The sequence below is a fragment of the Myxine glutinosa genome, chromosome 4 (assembly GCF_964187855.1).
Source record: "Myxine glutinosa chromosome 4, kmMyxGlut1.1, whole genome shotgun sequence".
In the NCBI taxonomy this organism is placed as follows: Eukaryota; Metazoa; Chordata; class Myxini; order Myxiniformes; family Myxinidae; genus Myxine; species Myxine glutinosa.
This window is the reverse complement of record NC_136264.1, coordinates 157,644,256-157,670,788: the sequence shown is the minus strand read 5'-3', so window position 1 is coordinate 157,670,788 and position 26,533 is coordinate 157,644,256.

Here is a 26,533-nt window from a genome sequence, read left to right as displayed (position 1 = left end):
GTTTCCTACACCAACACAAGTGCGAAAAGTGGGTTTTCAACAGTAACACAAGTGCGAAAAGTGGCTTCCTACACCAACACAAGTGCGAAAAGTGGGTTTTCAACACTAACACAAGTGCGAAAAGTGGTTTCCTACACCAATATAAGTGCGAAAATTGGTTTTTCAACACTAACACAAGAGCGAAAAGTGGTTTTTCAACACTAACACAAGTGCAAAAAGTGTTTTTTCAACACTATCACAAGTGCAAAAAGTGTTTTTTCCACACTAATACAAGTGCAAAAGTTGTTTTTCAACACTAACACAAGTGCGAAAAGTGGTTTTTCAACACTATCACAAGTGCAAAAAGTGGTTTTTCAACACTAATACAAGTGCAAAAGTGGTTTCCTGCACCAACACAAGTGCGAAAAGTGGTTTTTCAACACTAACACAAGTGCGAAAAGTGGTTTTTCAACACTATCACAGTGAAAAAAGTGGTTTTTCCACACTAATACAAGTGCAAAGTGGTTTCCTGCACCAACACAAGTGCGAAAAGTGGTTTTTCAACACTAACACAAGTGCGAAAAGTGGTTTTTCAACACTAACACAAGTGCGAAAAGTGGTTTTTCCACACTAATACAAGTGCAAAAGTGGTTTCCTTCACCAACACAAGTGCAAAAAGTGGTTTTTCAACACTAACACAAGTGCAAAAAGTGGTTTTTCAACACTAACACAAGTGCGAAAAGTGGTTTTCCACACTAATACATGTGCAAAAGTGGTTTCCTGCACCAACATAAGTGCGAAAAGTGGTTTTTCAACACTATCACAAGTGCAAAAAGTGGTTTTTTCCACACTAATACAAGTGCGAAAAGTGGTTTCCTGCACCAACACAAGTGCGAAAAGTGGTTTTTCAACACTAATACAAGTGCGAAAAGTGGTTTTTCAACACTAACACAAGAGCGAAAAGTGGTTTTTCCACACTAATACAAGTGCAAAAGTGGTTTCCTGCACCAACACAAGTGCGAAAAGTGGTTTTTCCACACTAATACAAGTGCAAAAAGTGGTTTCCTTCACCAACACAAGTGCGAAAATTGGTTTCCTATGTAAACACAAGTGCGAAAAGTGGTTGTTCAACACCAAAGCAAGTGCGAAAAGTGGTTTCATACACCAACACAAGTGCGAAAAGTGGGTTTTCAACAGTAACACAAGTGCGAAAAGTGGCTTCCTACACCAACACAAGTGCGAAAAGTGGGTTTTCAACACTAACACAAGTGCGAAAAGTGGTTTCCTACACCAATACAAGTGCGGAAATAGGTTTTTCAACACTAACACAAGAGCGAAAAGTGGTTTCCTGCACCAACACAAGTGCGAAAAGTGGTTTTTCAACACTAACACAAGTGCAAAAAGTGTTTTTTCAACACTATCACAAGTGCAAAAAGTGTTTTTTCCACACTAATACAAGTGCAAAAGTGGTTTCCTGCACCAACATAAGTGCGAAAAGTGGTTTTTCAACACTAACACAAGTGCGAAAAGTGTTTTTCCACACTAATACAAGTGCAAAAAGTGTTTTTTCAACACTATCACAAGTGCAAAAAGTGTTTTTTCCACACTAATACAAGTGCAAAAGTGGTTTACTGCACCAACACAAGTGCGAAAAGTGGTTTTTCAACACTAACACAAGTGCGAAAAGTGGTTTTTCAACACTATCACAGTGAAAAAAGTGGTTTTTCCACACTAATACAAGTGCAAAAGTGGTTTCCTTAACCAACACAAGTGCGAAAATTGGTTTCCTACGCAAACACAAGTGCGAAAAGTGGTTGTTCAACACCAAAGCAAGTGCGAAAAGTGGTTTCCTACACCAACACAAGTGCGAAAAGTGGGTTTTCAACAGTAACACTAGTGCGAAAAGTGTTTTTTCCACACTAATACAAGTGCAAAAGTTGTTTTTCAACACTAACACAAGTGCGAAAAGTAGTTTTTCAACACTAACACAAGTGCGAAAAGTGGTTTTTCAACACTAACACAAGTGCGAAAAGTGGTTTTGCCACACTAATACAAGTGCAAAAGTGGTTTCCTGCACCAACACAAGTGCAAAAAGTGGTTTTTCAACACTAACACAAGTGCGAAAAGTGGTTTTGCCACACTAATACAAGTGCAAAAGTGGTTTCCTGCACCAACACAAGTGCGAAAAGTGGTTTTTCAACACTAATGCAAGTGCGAAAAGTGGTTTTTCAACACTAACACAAGAGCGAAAAGTGGTTTTTCCACACTAATACAAGTGCAAAAGTGGTTTCCTGCACCAACACAAGTGCGAAAAGTGGTTTTTCAACACTAACACAAGTGCGAAAAGTGGTTTTTCAACACTAACACAAGTGAGAAAAGTGGTTTTTCTACACTAATACAAGTGCAAAAGTGGTTTCCTGCACCAACACAAGTGCGAAAAGTGGTTTTTCAACACTATCACAAGTGCAAAAAGTGGTTTTTCCACACTAATACAAGTGCAAAAGTGGTTTCCTGCACCAACACAAGTGCGAAAAGTGGTTTTTCCACACTAATACAAGTGCAAAAAGTGTTTTTTCAATACTATCACAAGTGCAAAAAGTGTTTTTTCCACACTAATACAAGTGCAAAAGTGGTTTCCTGCACCAACACAAGTGCGAAAAGTGGTTTTTCCACACTAATACAAGTGCAAAAAGTGGTTTCCTTCACCAACACAAGTGCGAAAATTGGTTTCCTACGCAAACACAAGTGCGAAAAGTGGTTGTTCAACACCAAAGCAAGTGCGAAAAGTGGTTTCCTACACCAACACAAGTGCGAAAAGTGGGTTTTCAACAGTAACACAAGTGCGAAAAGTGGCTTCCTACACCAACACAAGTGCGAAAAGTGGGTTTTCAACACTAACACAAGTGCGAAAAGTGGTTTTTCAACACTAACACAAGTGCGAAAAGTGGTTTTTCAACACCAACATAAGCGCAAAAAGTGGTTTTTCAACACTAACACAAGTGCGAAAAGTGGTTTCCTACACCAACACAAGTGCGAAAAGTGGTTTTCAACACAAACACGAGTGTGAAAAGTGGTTTTTCTGCATGAACACAAGTGCGAAAAGTCGTGTCCTTCACCAACACAAGTGCGAAAAGTGGGTTTTCAACACTAACACAATTGCCAGAAGTGGTTTCCTACACCAACACAAGTGCGAAAAGTGGTTTTTCAACACGAACACAAGTGCGAAAAATGGTTTTTCCACACTAATACAAGTGCGAAAAGTGGTTTCCTTCACCAACACATGTGTGAAAATTAGTTTTACAACACTGAAACAAGTGCGAAAAGTGGTTTTCCACACTAATACAAGTGCGAAAACTGGTTTCCTTCACCAACACATGTGCGAAAATTGGTTTTACAACACTGAAACAAGTGCGAAAAGTGGTTTTCCACACTAATACAAGTGCGAAAAGTGGTTTTTCAACTCTCACACAAGTGCGAAAAGTGGTTTCCTTCACCAACACTAGTGCGAAAAGTGGTTTTTCAACACTAATACAAGTGCCAAAAGTGGTTTCCTACACCAACACAAGTGCGAAAAGTGGTTTTTCAACACTATGATAAGTGCGAAAAGTCGTTTACTTCACCAACACAAGTGCGAAAAGTGGGTTTTCAACACTAACACAAGTGCGAAATGTGTTTCCTACATCAACACAAGTGCGAAAAGTGGTTTTTCAACACTAACACTAGTGCGAAAAGTGGTTTTCTTCACCAACACATGTGCGAAAATTGGTTTCATAACACTTAAACAAGTGCGAAAAGTGGTTTTCCACACGAATAAAAGTGCGAAAAGTGGTTTTTCAACACTCACACAAGTGCGAAAAGTAGTTTCCTTCACCAACACAAGTGCGAAAAGTGGTTTTTCAACACTAACGCAAGTGCGAAAAGTGGTTTTCTACACCAACACAAGTGCATAAAGTGGTTTTTCAACACAAACACAAGTGCGAAAAGTGTTTTTTCAACACCAACACAGGTGCGAAAAGTGTTTTTTCAACACGAACACAAGTTTGAAAAGTGGTTTCCTACACCAACACAATTGCGAAAAGTGGTTTTTCAACACTAACACAAGTGCGAAAAGTGGTTTTTCCACACTAATACAAGTGCGCAAAGTGTTTCCTACATAAACACAAATGCGAAAAGTGGTTTCTCAACACTAACACAAGTGCGAAAAGTGGTTTCCTTCACCAATACATGTGCGAAAAGTGGTTTTTCAACACTAAAACAAGTGCGAAAAGTGGTTTTCTACACCAACACAAGTGCGTAAAGTGGTTTCCTACACCAACACAAGTGCGAAAAGTGGGTTTCAACACTAACACAAGTGCGAAAAGTGGTTTTTCCACGCTAATACAAGTGCGAAAAGTGGTATTTTAGGAGTCGCGGAAGGCGAGAGAACGAGGCCATTCGTAGGGTTCGAAGATTGTTTATTGCAACAGCAAGATCCAGCACACTAAACTCGAACGGAAGTCAGCACGCTTATATAAAGCCAAAAGCGTCTTCGGAGGGCGTGGCTCCAGCAACCGCGCGTGCGTCACGTCCGCACAACCACACGTCCAACAGGTCCGTGCACGTGTATTATGCCCAAATAAGGTAATCACATAAGGTAACCGCCACATGCGGTTACCTGCACATAAGGTAACCGCCACATACGTCCCCCCAGAATGCACTCCACGGGCCTATGCATAGGCCGAGGCGACCGAGGGGCTGGGCAAGTCCTCGGGGGAGGCTGTCGAGGTTCCTCGCGGGCTTCCCGAGGTTGCAGGTCGCAGGTGCAGTGCCGAGAAGGCTCGAGCGGTGCACGCGAAAAGCGGGTGAGCCAACCGAGGGGCTGGTCAAGGCCTCGGGGGAGGCTGCCGAGGTTCCTCGCGAGCCTCCCGAGGATGCAGGGTCGGAGAAGTAGTTGCGGTTGTAGTTGTAGTTGCTCGAGGGTGACGAAGCGGCCGTGCCGCTAACGTCAGCGCGCGCGAAGGTGACGAAACAGCCGTTCCGCCAACGTCAGTGCGCGCGAAGGTGACGAAGCAGCCGTGCCTTCGGAGGGTCTTGGAGTAGGCTCGCCCCTCCGGTCGTAGAGGAGGAGCCGAGCGCGGTGCGCGAACCTCATAGTCAAGGCCGTCGTCGTTTCCGAAACTCCGGCATTTCGAATCCGCGTTCGAAACTGCGCCCGAAGCCGTGCGGGAGAAGCCGGCGTCACCACACCAGCTTAGGTGGCTTCCCTGGCTCGGGCGCGCTTGCCGTGTTCGTTCGCAGCCCCCGAATCCGTTCGGGGGCAGTCGGAGGTCACCAGTTTAGGAGTCGCGGAAGGCGAGAGAACGAGGCCATTCGTAGGGTTCGAAGATTGTTTATTGCAACAGCAAGATCCAGCACACTAAACTCGAACGGAAGTCAGCACGCTTATATAAAGCCAAAAGCCTCTTCGGAGGGCGTGGCTCCAGCAACCGCGCGTGCGTCACGTCCGCACAACCACACGTCCAACAGGTCCGTGCACGTGTATTATGCCCAAATAAGGTAATCACATAAGGTAACCGCCACATGCGGTTACCTGCACATAAGGTAACCGCCACATAATCCTACATCAACACAAGTGCGAAAAATGGTTTTGCAACACCAACACAAGTGCGAAAAGTGGTTTCCTTCACCAACACAAGTGCGAAAATTGGTTTCCTATGCAAACACAAGTGCAAAAAGTGGTTGTTCAACACCAAAGCAAGTGCGAAAAGTGGTTTCCTACACCAACACAAGTGCGAAAAGTGGGTTTTCAACAGTAACACAAGTGCGAAAAGTGGCTTCCTACACCAACACAAGTGCGAAAAGTGGGTTTTCAACACTAACACAAGTGCGAAAAGTGGTTTCCTACACCAATATAAGTGCGAAAATTGGTTTTTCAACACTAACACAAGAGCGAAAAGTGGTTTTTCAACACTAACACAAGTGCAAAAAGTGGTTTTTCAACACTAACACAAGTGCGAAAAGTGGTTTTTCAACACTATCACAAGTGCAAAAAGTGGTTTTTCCACACTAATACAAGTGCAAAAGTGGTTTTCTGCACCAACACAAGTGCGAAAAGTGGTTTTTCAACACTAACACAAGTGCGAAAAGTGGTTTTTCAACACTATAACAAGTGCAAAAAGTGGTTTTTCCACACTAATACAAGTGCAAAAGTGGTTTCCTGCACCAACACAAGTGCGAAAAGTGGTTTTCCAACACTAATACAAGTGCGAAAAGTGGTTTTTCAACACTAACACAAGTGCGAAAAGTGGTTTTTCCACACTAATACAAGTGCAAAAGTGGTTTCCTGCACCAACACAAGTGCGAAAAGTGGTTTTTCAACACTAACACAAGTGCGAAAAGTGGTTTTTCAACAATAACACAAGTGAGAAAAGTGGTTTTTCCACACGAATACAAGTGCAAAAGTGGTTTCCTGCACCAACACAAGTGCGAAAAGTGGTTTTTCAACACTATCAGAAGTACAAAAAGTGTTTTTCCACACTAATACAAGTGCAAAAGTGGTTTTTCAACACTAACGCAAGTGCGAAAAGTGGTTTTTCAACACTAACACAAGTGCGAAAAGTGGTTTTCCAACACTAACACAAGTGCGAAAAGTGTTTTTTCCACACCAATACAAGTGCAAAAGTGGTTTCCTGCACCAACACAAGTGCAAAAAGTGGTTTTTCAACACTAATACAAGTGCGAAAAGTCGTTTTTCAACACTAACACAAGTGCGAAAAGTGGTTTTTCAACACTATAACAAGTGCAAAAAGTGGTTTTTCCACACTAATACAAGTGCAAAAGTGGTTTCCTGCACCAACACAAGTGCGAAAAGTGGTTTTTCAACACTAATACAAGTGCGAAAAGTTGTTTTTCAACACTAACACAAGTGCGAAAAGTGGTTTTTCCACACTAATACAAGTGTAAAAGTGGTTTCCTGCACCAACACAAGTGCGAGAGGTGGTTTTTCAACACTAACACAAGTGCGAAAAGTGGTTTTTCAACAATAACACAAGTGAGAAAAGTGGTTTTTCCACACGAATACAAGTGCAAAAGTGGTTTCCTGCACCAACACAAGTGCGAAAAGTGGTGTTTCAACACTAACACAAGTGCGAAAAGTGGTTTTGCCACACTAATACAAATGCAAAAGTGGTTTCCTGCACCAACACAAGTGCGAAAAGTGGTTTTTCAACACTAACACAAGTGCGAAAAGTGGTTTTTCAACACTAACACAAGTGCGAAAAGTGGTTTTTCAACACTATCACAAGTGAGAAACGTGGTTTTTCCACACTAATACAAGTGCAAAAGTGGTGTCCTGCACCAACACAAGTGCGAAAAGTGGTTTTTCAACACTAACACAAGTGCGAAAAGTGGTTTTTCAACACTATCACAAGTGCAAAAAGTGGTTTTTCCACACTAATACAAGTGCAAAAGTGGTTTCCTGCACCAACACAAGTGCGAAAAGTGGTTTTTCAACACTAACAGAAGTGCGACAAGTGGTTTTTCAACACTATGACAAGTGCAAAAAGTGGTTTTTCCACACTAATACAAGTGCAAAAGTGGTTTCCTGCACCAACACATGTGCGAAAAGTGGTTTTTCAACACTAACACAAGTGCGAAAAGTGGTTTTTCAACACTATCACAAGTGAGAAAAGTGGTTTTTCCACACTAATACAAGTGCAAAAGTGGTTTCCTGCACCAACACAAGTGCGAAAAGTGGTTTTTCAACACTAACACAAGTGCGAAAATTGGTTTTTCAACACTAACACAAGTGCGAAAAGTGGTTTTTCCACACTAATACAAATGCAAAAGTGGTTTCCTGCACCAACACAAGTGCGAAAAGTGGTTTTTCAACACTATCACAAGTGCAAAAAGTGTTTTTTCCACACTAATATAAGTGCAAAAGTGGTTTCCTGCACCAACACAAGTGCGAAAAGTGGTTTTTCAACACTATCACCAGTGCAAAAAGTGGTTTTTCCACACTAATACAAGTGCAAAAGTGGTTTCCTGCACCAACACAAGTGCGAAAAGTGGTTTTTCAACACTAACACAAGTGCGAAAAGTGGTTTTTCAACACTATCACAAATGCAAAAAGTGGTTTTTCCACACTAATACAAGTGCAAAAGTGGTTTCCTGCACCAACACAAGTGCGAAAAGTGGTTTTTCAACACTAATACAAGTGCGAAAAGTGGTTTTTCAACACTAACACAAGTGCGAAAAGTGGTTTTTCCACACTAATACAAGTGCAAAAGTGGTTTCCTGCACCAACACATGTGCGAAAAGTGGTTTTTCAACACTAACACAAATGCAAAAAGTGTTTTTTCAACACTACCACAAGTGCAAAAAGTGTTTTTTCCACACTAATACAAGTGCAAAAGTGGTTTTTCAACACAAACACAAGTGCGAAAAGTAGTTTTTCCACACTAATACAAGTGCAAAAGTGGTTTCCTGCAGCAACACAAGTGCGAAAAGTGGTTTTTCAACACTAACACAAGTGCGAAAAGTGGTTTTTCAACACTATCACAAGTGCAAAAAGTGGTTTTGCCACACTAATACAGTGCAAAAGTGGTTTCCTGCACCAACACAAGTGCGAAAAGTGGTTTTTCAACACTAACACAAGTGCGAAAAGTGGTTTTGCCACACTAATACAAGTGCAAAAGTGGTTTCCTGCACCAACACAAGTGCGAAAAGTGGTTTTTCAACACTAACACAAGTGCGAAAAGTGGTTTTTCAACACTAACACAAGTGCGAAAAGTAGTTTTTCAACACTATCACAAGTGAGAAAAGTGGTTTTTCCACGCTAATACAAGTGCAAAAGTGGTTTCCTGCACCAACACATGTGCGAAAAGTGGTTTTTCAACACTAACACAAATGCAAAAAGTGTTTTTTCAACACTACCACAAGTGCAAAAAGTGTTTTTTCCACACTAATACAAGTGCAAAAGTGGTTTTTCAACACAAACATAAGTGCGAAAAGTGGTTTTTCCACACTAATACAAGTGCAAAAGTGGTTTCCTGCAGCAACACAAGTGCGAAAAGTGGTTTTTCAACACTAACACAAGTGCGAAAAGTGGTTTTTCAACACTATCACAAGTGCAAAAAGTGGTTTTGCCACACTAATACAAGTGCAAAAGTGGTTTCCTGCACCAACACAAGTGCGAAAAGTGGTTTTTCAACACGAACACAAGTGCGAAAAGTGGTTTTGCCACACTAATACAAGTGCAAAAGTGGTTTCCTGCACCAACACAAGTGCGAAAAGTGGTTTTTCAACACTAACACAAGTGCGAAAATTGGTTTTTCAACACTAACACAAGTGCGAAAAGTGGTTTTTCCACACTAATACAAATGCAAAAGTGGTTTCCTGCACCAACACAAGTGCAAAAAGTGGTTTTTCAACACTAATACAAGTGCGAAAAGTGGTTTTTCCACACTAACACAAGTGCGAAAAGTGGTTTTTCCACACTAATACAAGTGCAAAAGTGGTTTCCTGCACCAACACAAGTGCGAAAAGTGGTTTTTCAACACTAACACAAGTGCAAAAAGTGTTTTTTCCACACTAATACAAGTGCAAAAGTGGTTTTTCAACACTAACACAAGTGCGAAAAGTGGTTTTTCAACACTAACACAAGTGCGAAAAGTGGTTTTTCAACACTAACACAAGTGCGAAAAGTGTTTTTTCCACACTAATACAAGTGCAAAAGTGGTTTCCTGCACCAACACAAGTGCGAAAAGTGGTTTTTCAACACTAATACAAGTGCGAAAAGTGGTTTTTCAACACTAACACAAGTGCGAAAAGTGGTTTTTCCACACTAATACAAGTGCAAAAGTGGTTTCCTGCACCAACACAAGTGCGAAAAGTGGTTTTTCAACACTAACACAAGTGTGAAAAGTGGTTTTTCAACACTAACACAAGTGAGAAAAGTGGTTTTTCCACACGAATACAAGTGCAAAAGTGGTTTCCTGCACCAACACAAGTGCGAAAAGTGGTTTTTCAACACTATCACAAGTGCAAAAAGTGTTTTTTCCACACTAATACAAGTGCAAAAGTGGTTTTTCAACACTAACAGAAGTGCGAAAAGTGGTTTTTCAACACTAACACAAGTGCGAAAAGTGGTTTTTCAACACTAACACAAGTGCGAAAAGTGTTTTTTCCACACTAATACAAGTGCAAAAGTGGTTTCCTGCACCAACACAAGTGTGAAATGTGGTTTTTCAACACTAACACAAGTGCGAAAAGTGGTTTTTCAACACTAACACAAGTGCGAAAAGTGTTTTTTCCACACTAATACAAGTGCAAAAGTGGTTTCCTGCACCAACACAAGTGCAAAAAGTGGTTTTTCAACACTAACACAAGTGCGAAAAGTGGTTTTTCAACACTACCACAAGTGCAAAAAGTGTTTTTTCCACACTAATACAAGTGCAAAAGTGGTTTTTCAACACAAACACAAGTGCGAAAAGTGGTTTTTCCACACTAATACAAGTGCAAAAGTGGTTTCCTGCAGCAACACAAGTGCGAAAAGTGGTTTTTCAACACTAACACAAGTGCGAAAAGTGGTTTTTCAACACTATCACAAGTGCAAAAAGTGGTTTTGCCACACTAATACAAGTGCAAAAGTGGTTTCCTGCACCAACACAAGTGCGAAAAGTGGTTTTTCAACACGAACACAAGTGCGAAAAGTGGTTTTGCCACACTAATACAAGTGCAAAAGTGGTTTCCTGCACCAACACAAGTGCGAAAAGTGGTTTTTCAACACTAACACAAGTACGAAAAGTGGTTTTTCAACACTAACACAAGTGCAAAAAGTGGTTTTTCAACACTATCACAAGTGAGAAAAGTGGTTTTTCCACACTAATACAAGTGCAAAAGTGGTTTCCTGCACCAACACAAGTGCGAAAAGTGGTTTTTCAACACTAACACAAGTGCAAAAATTGGTTTTTCAACACTAACACAAGTGCGAAAAGTGGTTTTTCCACACTAATACAAATGCAAAAGTGGTTTCCTGCACCAACACAAGTGCAAAAAGTGGTTTTTCAACACTAATACAAGTGCGAAAAGTGGTTTTTCCACACTAACACAAGTGCGAAAAGTGGTTTTTCCACACTAATACAAGTGCAAAAGTGGTTTCCTGCACCAACACAAGTGCGAAAAGTGGTTTTTCAACACTAACACAAGTGCCAAAAGTGTTTTTTCCACACTAATACAAGTGCAAAAGTGGTTTTTCAACACTAACACAAGTGCGAAAAGTGGTTTTTCAACACTAACACAAGTGCGAAAAGTGGTTTTTCAACACTAACACAAGTGCGAAAAGTGTTTTTTCCACACTAATACAAGTGCAAAAGTGGTTTCCTGCACCAACACAAGTGCGAAAAGTGGTTTTTCAACACTAATACAAGTGCGAAAAGTGGTTTTTCAACACTAACACAAGTGCGAAAAGTGGTTTTTCCACACTAATACAAGTGCAAAAGTGGTTTCCTGCACCAACACAAGTGCGAAAAGTGGTTTTTCAACACTAACACAAGTGCGAAAAGTGGTTTTTCAACACTAACACAAGTGAGAAAAGTGGTTTTTCCACACGAATACAAGTGCAAAAGTGGTTTCCTGCACCAACACAAGTGCGAAAAGTGGTTTTTCAACACTATCACAAGTGCAAAAAGTGTTTTTTCCACACTAATACAAGTGCAAAAGTGGTTTTTCAACACTAACACAAGTGCGAAAAGTGGTTTTTCAACACTAACACAAGTGCAAAAAGTGGTTTTTCAACACTAACACAAGTGCGAAAAGTGTTTTTTCCACACTAATACAAGTGCAAAAGTGGTTTCCTGCACCAACACAAGTGCAAAAAGTGGTTTTTCAACACTAACACAAGTGCGAAAAGTGGTTTTTCAACACTACCACAAGTGCAAAAAGTGTTTTTTCCACACTAATACAAGTGCAAAAGTGGTTTTTCAACACTATCACAAGTGAGAAAAGTGGTTTTTCCACACTAATACAAGTGCAAAAGTGGTTTCCTGCACCAACACAAGTGCGAAAAGTGGTTTTTCAACACTAACACAAGTGCGAAAATTGGTTTTTCAACACTAACACAAGTGCGAAAAGTGGTTTTTCCACACTAATACAAATGCAAAAGTGGTTTCCTGCACCAACACAAGTGCAAAAAGTGGTTTTTCAACACTAACACAAGTGCGAAAAGTGTTTTTTCCACACTAATACAAGTGCAAAAGTGGTTTCCTGCACCAACACAAGTGCGAAATGTGGTTTTTCATCACTAACACAAGTGCGAAAAGTGGTTTTTCAACACTAACACAAGTGCAAAAAGTGTTTTTTCCACACTAATACAAGTGCAAAAGTGGTTTTTCAACACTAACACAAGTGCGAAAAGTGGTTTTTCAACACTAACACAAGTGCGAAAAGTGGTTTTTCAACACTAACACAAGTGCGAAAAGTGTTTTTTCCACACTAATACAAGTGCAAAAGTGGTTTCCTGCACCAACACAAGTGCGAAAAGTGGTTTTTCAACACTAATACAAGTGCGAAAAGTGGTTTTTCAACACTAACACAAGTGCGAAAAGTGGTTTTTCCACACTAATACAAGTGCAAAAGTGGTTTCCTGCACCAACACAAGTGCGAAAAGTGGTTTTTCAACACTAACACAAGTGTGAAAAGTGGTTTTTCAACACTAACACAAGTGAGAAAAGTGGTTTTTCCACACGAATACAAGTGCAAAAGTGGTTTCCTGCACCAACACAAGTGCGAAAAGTGGTTTTTCAACACTATCACAAGTGCAAAAAGTGTTTTTTCCACACTAATACAAGTGCAAAAGTGGTTTTTCAACACTAACACAAGTGCGAAAAGTGGTTTTTCAACACTAACACAAGTGCGAAAAGTGGTTTTTCAACACTAACACAAGTGCGAAAAGTGTTTTTTCCACACTAATACAAGTGCAAAAGTGGTTTCCTGCACCAACACAAGTGCGAAATGTGGTTTTTCAACACTAACACAAGTGCGAAAAGTGGTTTTTCAACACTAACACAAGTGCGAAAAGTGTTTTTTCCACACTAATACAAGTGCAAAAGTGGTTTCCTGCACCAACACAAGTGCAAAAAGTGGTTTTTCAACACTAACACAAGTGCGAAAAGTGGTTTTTCAACACTACCACAAGTGCAAAAAGTGTTTTTTCCACACTAATACAAGTGCAAAAGTGGTTTTTCAACACAAACACAAGTGCGAAAAGTGGTTTTTCCACACTAATACAAGTGCAAAAGTGGTTTCCTGCAGCAACACAAGTGCGAAAAGTGGTTTTTCAACACTAACACAAGTGCGAAAAGTGGTTTTTCAACACTATCACAAGTGCAAAAAGTGGTTTTGCCACACTAATACAAGTGCAAAAGTGGTTTCCTGCACCAACACAAGTGCGAAAAGTGGTTTTTCAACACGAACACAAGTGCGAAAAGTGGTTTTGCCACACTAATACAAGTGCAAAAGTGGTTTCCTGCACCAACACAGGTGCGAAAAGTGGTTTTTCAACACTAACACAAGTGCGAAAAGTGGTTTTTCAACACTAACACAAGTGCAAAAAGTGGTTTTTCAACACTATCACAAGTGAGAAAAGTGGTTTTTCCACACTAATACAAGTGCAAAAGTGGTTTCCTGCACCAACACAAGTGCGAAAAGTGGTTTTTCAACACTAACACAAGTGCAAAAATTGGTTTTTCAACACTAACACAAGTGCGAAAAGTGGTTTTTCCACACTAATACAAATGCAAAAGTGGTTTCCTGCACCAACACAAGTGCAAAAAGTGGTTTTTCAACACTAATACAAGTGCGAAAAGTGGTTTTTCCACACTAACACAAGTGCGAAAAGTGGTTTTTCCACACTAATACAAGTGCAAAAGTGGTTTCCTGCACCAACACAAGTGCGAAAAGTGGTTTTTCAACACTAACACAAGTGCAAAAAGTGTTTTTTCCACACTAATACAAGTGCAAAAGTGGTTTTTCAACACTAACACAAGTGCGAAAAGTGGTTTTTCAACACTAACACAAGTGCGAAAAGTGGTTTTTCAACACTAACACAAGTGCGAAAAGTGTTTTTTCCACACTAATACAAGTGCAAAAGTGGTTTCCTGCACCAACACAAGTGCGAAAAGTGGTTTTTCAACACTAATACAAGTGCGAAAAGTGGTTTTTCAACACTAACACAAGTGCGAAAAGTGGTTTTTCCACACTAATACAAGTGCAAAAGTGGTTTCCTGCACCAACACAAGTGCGAAAAGTGGTTTTTCAACACTAACACAAGTGCGAAAAGTGGTTTTTCAACACTAACACAAGTGAGAAAAGTGGTTTTTCCACACGAATACAAGTGCAAAAGTGGTTTCCTGCACCAACACAAGTGCGAAAAGTGGTTTTTCAACACTATCACAAGTGCAAAAAGTGTTTTTTCCACACTAATACAAGTGCAAAAGTGGTTTTTCAACACTAACACAAGTGCGAAAAGTGGTTTTTCAACACTAACACAAGTGCAAAAAGTGGTTTTTCAACACTAACACAAGTGCGAAAAGTGTTTTTTCCACACTAATACAAGTGCAAAAGTGGTTTCCTGCACCAACACAAGTGCAAAAAGTGGTTTTTCAACACTAACACAAGTGCGAAAAGTGGTTTTTCAACACTACCACAAGTGCAAAAAGTGTTTTTTCCACACTAATACAAGTGCAAAAGTGGTTTTTCAACACTATCACAAGTGAGAAAAGTGGTTTTTCTACACTAATACAAGTGCAAAAGTGGTTTCCTGCACCAACACAAGTGCGAAAAGTGGTTTTTCAACACTAACACAAGTGCGAAAATTGGTTTTTCAACACTAACACAAGTGCGAAAAGTGGTTTTTCCACACTAATACAAATGCAAAAGTGGTTTCCTGCACCAACACAAGTGCAAAAAGTGGTTTTTCAACACTAACACAAGTGCGAAAAGTGTTTTTTCCACACTAATACAAGTGCAAAAGTGGTTTCCTGCACCAACACAAGTGCGAAATGTGGTTTTTCATCACTAATACAAGTGCGAAAAGTGGTTTTTCAACACTAACACAAGTGCGAAAAGTGGTTTTTCCACACTAATACAAGTGCAAAAGTGGTTTCCTGCACCAACACAAGTGCGAAAAGTGGTTTTTCAACACTAACACAAGTGCGAAAAGTGGTTTTTCAACACTAACACAAGTGAGAAAAGTGGTTTTTCCACACGAATACAAGTGCAAAAGTGGTTTCCTGCACCAACACAAGTGCGAAAAGTGGTTTTTCAATACTATCACAAGTGCAAAAAGTGTTTTTTCCACACTAATACAAGTGCAAAAGTGGTTTTTCAACACTAACACAAGTGCGAAAAGTGGTTTTTCAACACTAACACAAGTGCAAAAAGTGGTTTTTCAACACTAACACAAGTGCGAAAAGTGTTTTTTCCACACTAATACAAGTGCAAAAGTGGTTTCCTGCACCAACACAAGTGCAAAAAGTGGTTTTTCAACACTAACACAAGTGCGAAAAGTGGTTTTTCAACACTACCACAAGTGCAAAAAGTGTTTTTTCCACACTAATACAAGTGCAAAAGTGGTTTTTCAACACTATCACAAGTGAGAAAAGTGGTTTTTCTACACTAATACAAGTGCAAAAGTGGTTTCCTGCACCAACACAAGTGCGAAAAGTGGTTTTTCAACACTAACACAAGTGCGAAAATTGGTTTTTCAACACTAACACAAGTGCGAAAAGTGGTTTTTCCACACTAATACAAATGCAAAAGTGGTTTCCTGCACCAACACAAGTGCAAAAAGTGGTTTTTCAACACTAACACAAGTGCGAAAAGTGTTTTTTCCACACTAATACAAGTGCAAAAGTGGTTTCCTGCACCAACACAAGTGCGAAATGTGGTTTTTCATCACTAACACAAGTGCGAAAAGTGGTTTTTCAACACTAACACAAGTGCGAAAAGTGTTTTTTCCACACTAATACAAGTGCAACAGTGGTTTCCTGCACCAACACAAGTGCAAAAAGTGGTTTTTCAACACTAACACAAGGGCGAAAAGTGGTTTTTCAACACTAACACAAGTGCGGAAAGTGGTTTTTCCACACTAATACAAGTGCAAAAGTGGTTTCCTGCACCAACACAAGTGCAAAAAGTGGTTTTTCAACACTAACACAAGTGCAAAAAGTGGTATTTCAACACTAACACAAGTGCGAAAAGTGGTTTTTCCACACTAATACATGTGCAAAAGTGGTTTCCTGCACCAACACAAGTGCGAAAAGTGGTTTTTCAACACTATCACAAGTGCAAAAAGTGGTTTTTCCACACTAATACAAGTGCGAAAAGTGGTTTTTCCACACTAATACAAGTGCAAAAGTGGTTTCCTGCACCAACACAAGTGCGAAAAGTGGTTTTTCAACACTAACACAAGTGCGAAAAGTGGTTTTTCAACACTAACACAAGTGAGAAAAGTGGTTTTTCCACACTAATACAAGTGCAAAAGTGGTTTCCTGCACCAACACAAGTGCGAAAAGTGGTTTTTCCACACTAATACAAGTGCAAAAAGTGGTTTCCTCCACAAACACAAATGCAAAAAGTGGTTTTTCAACACTAACACAAGTGCGAAAAGTGGTTTCCTACACCAACACAAGTGCGAAAAGTGGTTTTCAACACAAACACGAGTGTGAAAAGTGGTTTTTCTGCATGAACACAAGTGCGAAAAGTCGTGTCCTTCACCAACACAAGTGCGAAAAGTGGGTTTTCAACACTAACATAATTGCCAGAAGTGGTTTCCTACACCAACACAAGTGCGAAAAGTGGTTTTTCAACACGAACACAAGTGCGAAAAATGGTTTTTCCACACTAATACAAGTGCGAAAAGTGGTTTCCTTCACCAACACATGTGTGAAAATTAGTTTTACAACACTGAAACAAGTGCGAAAAGTGGTTTTCCACACTAATACAAGTGTGAAAAGTGGTTTCCTTCACCAACACAAGTGCGAAAAGTGGTTTTTCAACACTAACACAAGTGCGAAAAGTGGTTTTTCCACACTAATACAAGTGCAAAAGTGGTTTCCTGCACCAACACAAGTGCAAAAAGTGGTTTTTCAACACTAACACAAGTGCAAAAAGTGGTTTTTCAACACTAACACAAGTGCGAAAAGTGGTTTTTCCACACTAATACATGTGCAAAAGTGGTTTCCTGCACCAACACAAGTGCGAAAAGTGGTTTTTCAACACTATCACAAGTGCAAAAAGTGGTTTTTTCCACACTAATACAAGTGCGAAAAGTGGTTTTTCCACACTAATACAAGTGCAAAAGTGGTTTCCTGCACCAACACAAGTGCGAAAAGTGGTTTTTCAACACTAACACAAGTGCGAAAAGTGGTTTTTCAACACTAACACAAGTGAGAAAAGTGGTTTTCCCACACTAATACAAGTGCAAAAGTGGTTTCCTACACCAACACAAGTGCGAAAAGTGGTTTTTCAACACTATCACAAGTGCAAAAAGTGGTTTTTCCACACTAATACAAGTGCAAAAGTGGTTTCCTGCACCAACACAAGTGCGAAAAGTGGTTTTTCCACACTAATACAAGTGCAAAAAGTGGTTTCCTCCACAAACACAAATGCAAAAAGTGGTTTTTCAACACTAACACAAGTGCGAAAAGTGGTTTCCTACACCAACACAAGTGCGAAAAGTGGTTTTCAACACAAACACGAGTGTGAAAAGTGGTTTTTCTGCATGAACACAAGTGCGAAAAGTCGTGTCCTTCACCAACACAAGTGCGAAAAGTGGGTTTTCAACACTAACACAATTGCCAGAAGTGGTTTCCTACACCAACACAAGTGCGAAAAGTGGTTTTTCAACACGAACACAAGTGCGAAAAATGGTTTTTCCACACTAATACAAGTGCGAAAAGTGGTTTCCTTCACCAACACGTGTGAAAATTAGTTTTACAACACTGAAACAAGTGCGAAAAGTGGTTTTCCACACTAATACAAGTGTGAAAAGTGGTTTCCTTCACCAACACAAGTGCGAAAAGTGGTTTTTCAACACTAACACAAGTGCGAAAAGTGGTTTCCTACACCAACACAAGTGCGTAAAGTGGTTTTTCAACACTAACACAAGTGCTAAAGGTGGGTGTTCAACACTAACCCAATTGCCAGAAGTGGTTTCCTACACAAACACAAGTGCAAAAAGTGGTTTTTCAACACTAACACAAGTGTGAAAAGTGGTTTCCTACAGCAACACAAGTGCGAAAAGTGGTTTTTCAACACCAACATAAGCGCAAAAAGTGGTTTTTCTGCAAGAACACAAGTGCGAAAAGTGGTTTTTCTACACCAACACAAGTGGGAAAAGTGGTTTTTCCACACTAATACAAGTGCCAAAAGTGGTTTCATACACCAACACAAGTGCGAAAAGTGGTTTTTCAACACTAACACAAGTGCAAAAAATGGTTTTTCCACACTAATACAAGTGCGAAAACTGGTTTCCTTCACCAACACATGTGCGAAAATTGGTTTTACAACACTGAAACAAGTGCGAAAAGTGGTTTATCCACACTAATACAAGTGCGAAAAGTGGTTTTTCAACTCTCACACAAGTGCGAAAAGTGGTTTCCTTCACCAACACAAGTGCGAAAAGTGGTTTTTCAACACTAATACAAGTGCCAAAAGTGGTTTCCTACACCAAAACAAGTGCGAAAAGTCGTTTTTCAACACTAAGATAAGTGCGAAAAGTCGTTTACTTCACCAACACAAGTGCGAAAAGTGGGTTTTCAACACTAACACAAGTGCGAAATGTGTTTTTTCAACTCTCACACAAGTGCGAAAAGTGGTTTCCTTCACCAACACAAGTGCGAAAAGTGGTTTTTCAACACTAATACAAGTGCCAAAAGTGGTTACCTACACCAACACAAGTGCGAAAAGTGGGTTTTCAACACTAACACAAGTGCGAAATGTGTTTTTTCAACTCTCACACAAGTGCGAAAAGTGGTTTTTCCACACTAACACAAGTGCGAAAAGTGTTTTTCCACACTAATACAAGTGCAAAAGTGGTTTCCTGCACCAACACAAGTGCGAAAAGTGGTTTTTCAACACTAACACAAGTGCGAAAAGTGGTTTTTCAACACTAACGCAAGTGCGAAAAGTGTTTTTTCCACACTAATACAAGTGCAAAAGTGGTTTCCTGCACCAACACAAGTGCGAAAAGTGGTTTTTCAACACTAATACAAGTGCGAAAAGTGGTTTTTCAACACTAACACAAGTGCGAAAAGTGGTTTTTCCACACTAATACAAGTGCAAAAGTGGTTTCCTGCACCAACACAAGTGCGAAAAGTGGTTTTTCAACACTAACACAAGTGCGAAAAGTGGTTTTTCAACACTAACGCAAGTGCAAAAAGTGTTTTTTCCACACTAATACAAGTGCAAAAGTGGTTTTTCAACACTAACACAAGTGCGAAAAGTGGTTTTTCAACACTAACACAAGTGCGAAAAGTGGTTTTTCAACACTAACGCAAGTGCGAAAAGTGTTTTTTCCACACTAATACAAGTGCAAAAGTGGTTTCCTGCACCAACACAAGTGCGAAAAGTGGTTTTTCAACACTAATACAAGTGCGAAAAGTGGTTTTTCAACACTAACACAAGTGCGAAAAGTGGTTTTTCCACACTAATACAAGTGCAAAAGTGGTTTCCTGCACCAACACAAGTGCGAAAAGTGGTTTTTCAACACTAACACAAGTGTGAAAAGTGGTTTTTCAACACTAACACAAGTGAGAAAAGTGGTTTTTCCACACGAATACAAGTGCAAAAGTGGTTTCCTGCACCAACACAAGTGCGAAAAGTGGTTTTTCAACACTATCACAAGTGCAAAAAGTGTTTTTTCCACACTAATACAAGTGCAAAAGTGGTTTTTCAACACTAACACAAGTGCGAAAAGTGGTTTTTCAACACTAACACAAGTGCGAAAAGTGGTTTTTCAACACTAACACAAGTGAGAAAAGTGGTTTTTCCACACGAATACAAGTGCAAAAGTGGTTTCCTGCACCAACACAAGTGCGAAAAGTGGTTTTTCAACACTATCACAAGTGCAAAAAGTGTTTTTTCCACACTAATACAAGTGCAAAAGTGGTTTTTCAACACTAACACAAGTGCGAAAAGTGGTTTTTCAACACTAACACAAGTGCAAAAAGTGGTTTTTCAACACTAACACAAGTGCGAAAAGTGTTTTTTCCACACTAATACAAGTGCAAAAGTGGTTTCCTGCACCAACACAAGTGCAAAAAGTGGTTTTTCAACACTAACACAAGTGCGAAAAGTGGTTTTTCAACACTACCACAAGTGCAAAAAGTGTTTTTTCCACACTAATACAAGTGCAAAAGTGGTTTTTCAACACTATCACAAGTGAGAAAAGTGGTTTTTCTACACTAATACAAGTGCAAAAGTGGTTTCCTGCACCAACACAAGTGCGAAAAGTGGTTTTTCAACACTAACACAAGTGCGAAAATTGGTTTTTCAACACTAACACAAGTGCGAAAAGTGGTTTTTCCACACTAATACAAATGCAAAAGTGGTTTCCTGCACCAACACAAGTGCAAAAAGTGGTTTTTCAACACTAACACAAGTGCGAAAAGTGTTTTTTCCACACTAATACAAGTGCAAAAGTGGTTTCCTGCACCAACACAAGTGCGAAATGTGGTTTTTCATCACTAATACAAGTGCGAAAAGTGGTTTTTCAACACTAACACAAGTGCGAAAAGTGGTTTTTCCACACTAATACAAGTGCAAAAGTGGTTTCCTGCACCAACACAAGTGCGAAAAGTGGTTTTTCAACACTAACACAAGTGCGAAAAGTGGTTTTTCAACACTAACACAAGTGAGAAAAGTGGTTTTTCCACACGAATACAAGTGCAAAAGTGGTTTCCTGCACCAACACAAGTGCGAAAAGTGGTTTTTCAACACTATCACAAGTGCAAAAAGTGTTTTTTCCACACTAATACAAGTGCAAAAGTGGTTTTTCAACACTAACACAAGTGCGAAAAGTGGTTTTTCAACACTAACACAAGTGCAAAAAGTGGTTTTTCAACACTAACACAAGTGCGAAAAGTGTTTTTTCCACACTAATACAAGTGCAAAAGTGGTTTCCTGCACCAACACAAGTGCAAAAAGTGGTTTTTCAACACTAACACAAGTGCGAAAAGTGGTTTTTCAACACTACCACAAGTGCAAAAAGTGTTTTTTCCACACTAATACAAGTGCAAAAGTGGTTTTTCAACACTATCACAAGTGAGAAAAGTGGTTTTTCTACACTAATACAAGTGCAAAAGTGGTTTCCTGCACCAACACAAGTGCGAAAAGTGGTTTTTCAACACTAACACAAGTGCGAAAATTGGTTTTTCAACACTAACACAAGTGCGAAAAGTGGTTTTTCCACACTAATACAAGTGCAAAAGTGGTTTCCTGCACCAACACAAGTGCGAAAAGTGGTTTTTCAACACTAACACAAGTGCGAAAAGTGGTTTTTCAACACTAACACAAGTGAGAAAAGTGGTTTTTCCACACGAATACAAGTGCAAAAGTGGTTTCCTGCACCAACACAAGTGCGAAAAGTGGTTTTTCAACACTATCACAAGTGCAAAAAGTGTTTTTTCCACACTAATACAAGTGCAAAAGTGGTTTTTCAACACTAACACAAGTGCGAAAAGTGGTTTTTCAACACTAACACAAGTGCAAAAAGTGGTTTTTCAACACTAACACAAGTGCGAAAAGTGTTTTTTCCACACTAATACAAGTGCAAAAGTGGTTTCCTGCACCAACACAAGTGCAAAAAGTGGTTTTTCAACACTAACACAAGTGCGAAAAGTGGTTTTTCAACACTACCACAAGTGCAAAAAGTGTTTTTTCCACACTAATACAAGTGCAAAAGTGGTTTTTCAACACTATCACAAGTGAGAAAAGTGGTTTTTCTACACTAATACAAGTGCAAAAGTGGTTTCCTGCACCAACACAAGTGCGAAAAGTGGTTTTTCAACACTAACACAAGTGCGAAAATTGGTTTTTCAACACTAACACAAGAGCGAAAAGTGGTTTTTCCACACTAATACAAATGCAAAAGTGGTTTCCTGCACCAACACAAGTGCAAAAAGTGGTTTTTCAACACTAACACAAGTGCGAAAAGTGTTTTTTCCACACTAATACAAGTGCAAAAGTGGTTTCCTGCACCAACACAAGTGCGAAATGTGGTTTTTCATCACTAATACAAGTGCGAAAAGTGGTTTTTCAACACTAACACAAGTGCGAAAAGTGGTTTTTCCACACTAATACAAGTGCAAAAGTGGTTTCCTGCACCAACACAAGTGCGAAAAGTGGTTTTTCAACACTAACACAAGTGCGAAAAGTGGTTTTTCAACACTAACACAAGTGAGAAAAGTGGTTTTTCCACACGAATACAAGTGCAAAAGTGGTTTCCTGCACCAACACAAGTGCGAAAAGTGGTTTTTCAACACTATCACAAGTGCAAAAAGTGTTTTTTCCACACTAATACAAGTGCAAAAGTGGTTTTTCAACACTAACACAAGTGCGAAAAGTGGTTTTTCAACACTAACACAAGTGCAAAAAGTGGTTTTTCAACACTAACACAAGTGCGAAAAGTGTTTTTTCCACACTAATACAAGTGCAAAAGTGGTTTCCTGCACCAACACAAGTGCAAAAAGTGGTTTTTCAACACTAACACAAGTGCGAAAAGTGGTTTTTCAACACTACCACAAGTGCAAAAAGTGTTTTTTCCACACTAATACAAGTGCAAAAGTGGTTTTTCAACACTATCACAAGTGAGAAAAGTGGTTTTTCTACACTAATACAAGTGCAAAAGTGGTTTCCTGCACCAACACAAGTGCGAAAAGTGGTTTTTCAACACTAACACAAGTGCGAAAATTGGTTTTTCAACACTAACACAAGTGCGAAAAGTGGTTTTTCCACACTAATACAAATGCAAAAGTGGTTTCCTGCACCAACACAAGTGCAAAAAGTGGTTTTTCAACACTAACACAAGTGCGAAAAGTGTTTTTTCCACACTAATACAAGTGCAAAAGTGGTTTCCTGCACCAACACAAGTGCGAAATGTGGTTTTTCATCACTAACACAAGTGCGAAAAGTGGTTTTTCAACACTAACACAAGTGCGAAAAGTGTTTTTTCCACACTAATACAAGTGCAACAGTGGTTTCCTGCACCAACACAAGTGCAAAAAGTGGTTTTTCAACACTAACACAAGGGCGAAAAGTGGTTTTTCAACACTAACACAAGTGCGGAAAGTGGTTTTTCCACACTAATACAAGTGCAAAAGTGGTTTCCTGCACCAACACAAGTGCAAAAAGTGGTTTTTCAACACTAACACAAGTGCAAAAAGTGGTATTTCAACACTAACACAAGTGCGAAAAGTGGTTTTTCCACACTAATACATGTGCAAAAGTGGTTTCCTGCACCAACACAAGTGCGAAAAGTGGTTTTTCAACACTATCACAAGTGCAAAAAGTGGTTTTTCCACACTAATACAAGTGCGAAAAGTGGTTTTTCCACACTAATACAAGTGCAAAAGTGGTTTCCTGCACCAACACAAGTGCGAAAAGTGGTTTTTCAACACTAACACAAGTGCGAAAAGTGGTTTTTCAACACTAACACAAGTGAGAAAAGTGGTTTTTCCACACTAATACAAGTGCAAAAGTGGTTTCCTGCACCAACACAAGTGCGAAAAGTGGTTTTTCCACACTAATACAAGTGCAAAAAGTGGTTTCCTCCACAAACACAAATGCAAAAAGTGGTTTTTCAACACTAACACAAGTGCGAAAAGTGGTTTCCTACACCAACACAAGTGCGAAAAGTGGTTTTCAACACAAACACGAGTGTGAAAAGTGGTTTTTCTGCATGAACACAAGTGCGAAAAGTCGTGTCCTTCACCAACACAAGTGCGAAAAGTGGGTTTTCAACACTAACATAATTGCCAGAAGTGGTTTCCTACACCAACACAAGTGCGAAAAGTGGTTTTTCAACACGAACACAAGTGCGAAAAATGGTTTTTCCACACTAATACAAGTGCGAAAAGTGGTTTCCTTCACCAACACATGTGTGAAAATTAGTTTTACAACACTGAAACAAGTGCGAAAAGTGGTTTTCCACACTAATACAAGTGTGAAAAGTGGTTTCCTTCACCAACACAAGTGCGAAAAGTGGTTTTTCAACACTAACACAAGTGCGAAAAGTGGTTTTTCCACACTAATACAAGTGCAAAAGTGGTTTCCTGCACCAACACAAGTGCAAAAAGTGGTTTTTCAACACTAACACAAGTGCAAAAAGTGGTTTTTCAACACTAACACAAGTGCGAAAAGTGGTTTTTCCACACTAATACATGTGCAAAAGTGGTTTCCTGCACCAACACAAGTGCGAAAAGTGGTTTTTCAACACTATCACAAGTGCAAAAAGTGGTTTTTTCCACACTAATACAAGTGCGAAAAGTGGTTTTTCCACACTAATACAAGTGCAAAAGTGGTTTCCTGCACCAACACAAGTGCGAAAAGTGGTTTTTCAACGCTAACACAAGTGCGAAAAGTGGTTTTTCAACACTAACACAAGTGAGAAAAGTGGTTTTCCCACACTAATACAAGTGCAAAAGTGGTTTCCTACACCAACACAAGTGCGAAAAGTGGTTTTTCAACACTATCACAAGTGCAAAAAGTGGTTTTTCCACACTAATACAAGTGCAAAAGTGGTTTCCTGCACCAACACAAGTGCGAAAAGTGGTTTTTCCACACTAATACAAGTGCAAAAAGTGGTTTCCTCCACAAACACAAATGCAAAAAGTGGTTTTTCAACACTAACACAAGTGCGAAAAGTGGTTTCCTACACCAACACAAGTGCGAAAAGTGGTTTTCAACACAAACACGAGTGTGAAAAGTGGTTTTTCTGCATGAACACAAGTGCGAAAAGTCGTGTCCTTCACCAACACAAGTGCGAAAAGTGGGTTTTCAACACTAACACAATTGCCAGAAGTGGTTTCCTACACCAACACAAGTGCGAAAAGTGGTTTTTCAACACGAACACAAGTGCGAAAAATGGTTTTTCCACACTAATACAAGTGCGAAAAGTGGTTTCCTTCACCAACACGTGTGAAAATTAGTTTTACAACACTGAAACAAGTGCGAAAAGTGGTTTTCCACACTAATACAAGTGTGAAAAGTGGTTTCCTTCACCAACACAAGTGCGAAAAGTGGTTTTTCAACACTAACACAAGTGCGAAAAGTGGTTTCCTACACCAACACAAGTGCGTAAAGTGGTTTTTCAACACTAACACAAGTGCTAAAGGTGGGTGTTCAACACTAACCCAATTGCCAGAAGTGGTTTCCTACACAAACACAAGTGCAAAAAGTGGTTTTTCAACACTAACACAAGTGTGAAAAGTGGTTTCCTACAGCAACACAAGTGCGAAAAGTGGTTTTTCAACACCAACATAAGCGCAAAAAGTGGTTTTTCTGCAAGAACACAAGTGCGAAAAGTGGTTTTTCTACACCAACACAAGTGGGAAAAGTGGTTTTTCCACACTAATACAAGTGCCAAAAGTGGTTTCATACACCAACACAAGTGCGAAAAGTGGTTTTTCAACACTAACACAAGTGCAAAAAATGGTTTTTCCACACTAATACAAGTGCGAAAACTGGTTTCCTTCACCAACACATGTGCGAAAATTGGTTTTACAACACTGAAACAAGTGCGAAAAGTGGTTTATCCACACTAATACAAGTGCGAAAAGTGGTTTTTCAACTCTCACACAAGTGCGAAAAGTGGTTTCCTTCACCAACACAAGTGCGAAAAGTGGTTTTTCAACACTAATACAAGTGCCAAAAGTGGTTTCCTACACCAAAACAAGTGCGAAAAGTCGTTTTTCAACACTAAGATAAGTGCGAAAAGTCGTTTACTTCACCAACACAAGTGCGAAAAGTGGGTTTTCAACACTAACACAAGTGCGAAATGTGTTTTTTCAACTCTCACACAAGTGCGAAAAGTGGTTTCCTTCACCAACACAAGTGCGAAAAGTGGTTTTTCAACACTAATACAAGTGCCAAAAGTGGTTACCTACACCAACACAAGTGCGAAAAGTGGGTTTTCAACACTAACACAAGTGCGAAATGTGTTTTTTTCAACTCTCACACAAGTGCGAAAAGTGGTTTTTCCACACTAACACAAGTGCGAAAAGTGTTTTTCCACACTAATACAAGTGCAAAAGTGGTTTCCTGCACCAACACAAGTGCGAAAAGTGGTTTTTCAACACTAACACAAGTGCAAAAAGTGTTTTTTCCACACTAATACAAGTGCAAAAGTGGTTTTTCAACACTAACACAAGTGCGAAAAGTGGTTTTTCAACACTAACACAAGTGCGAAAAGTGGTTTTTCAACACTAACGCAAGTGCGAAAAGTGTTTTTTCCACACTAATACAAGTGCAAAAGTGGTTTCCTGCACCAACACAAGTGCGAAAAGTGGTTTTTCAA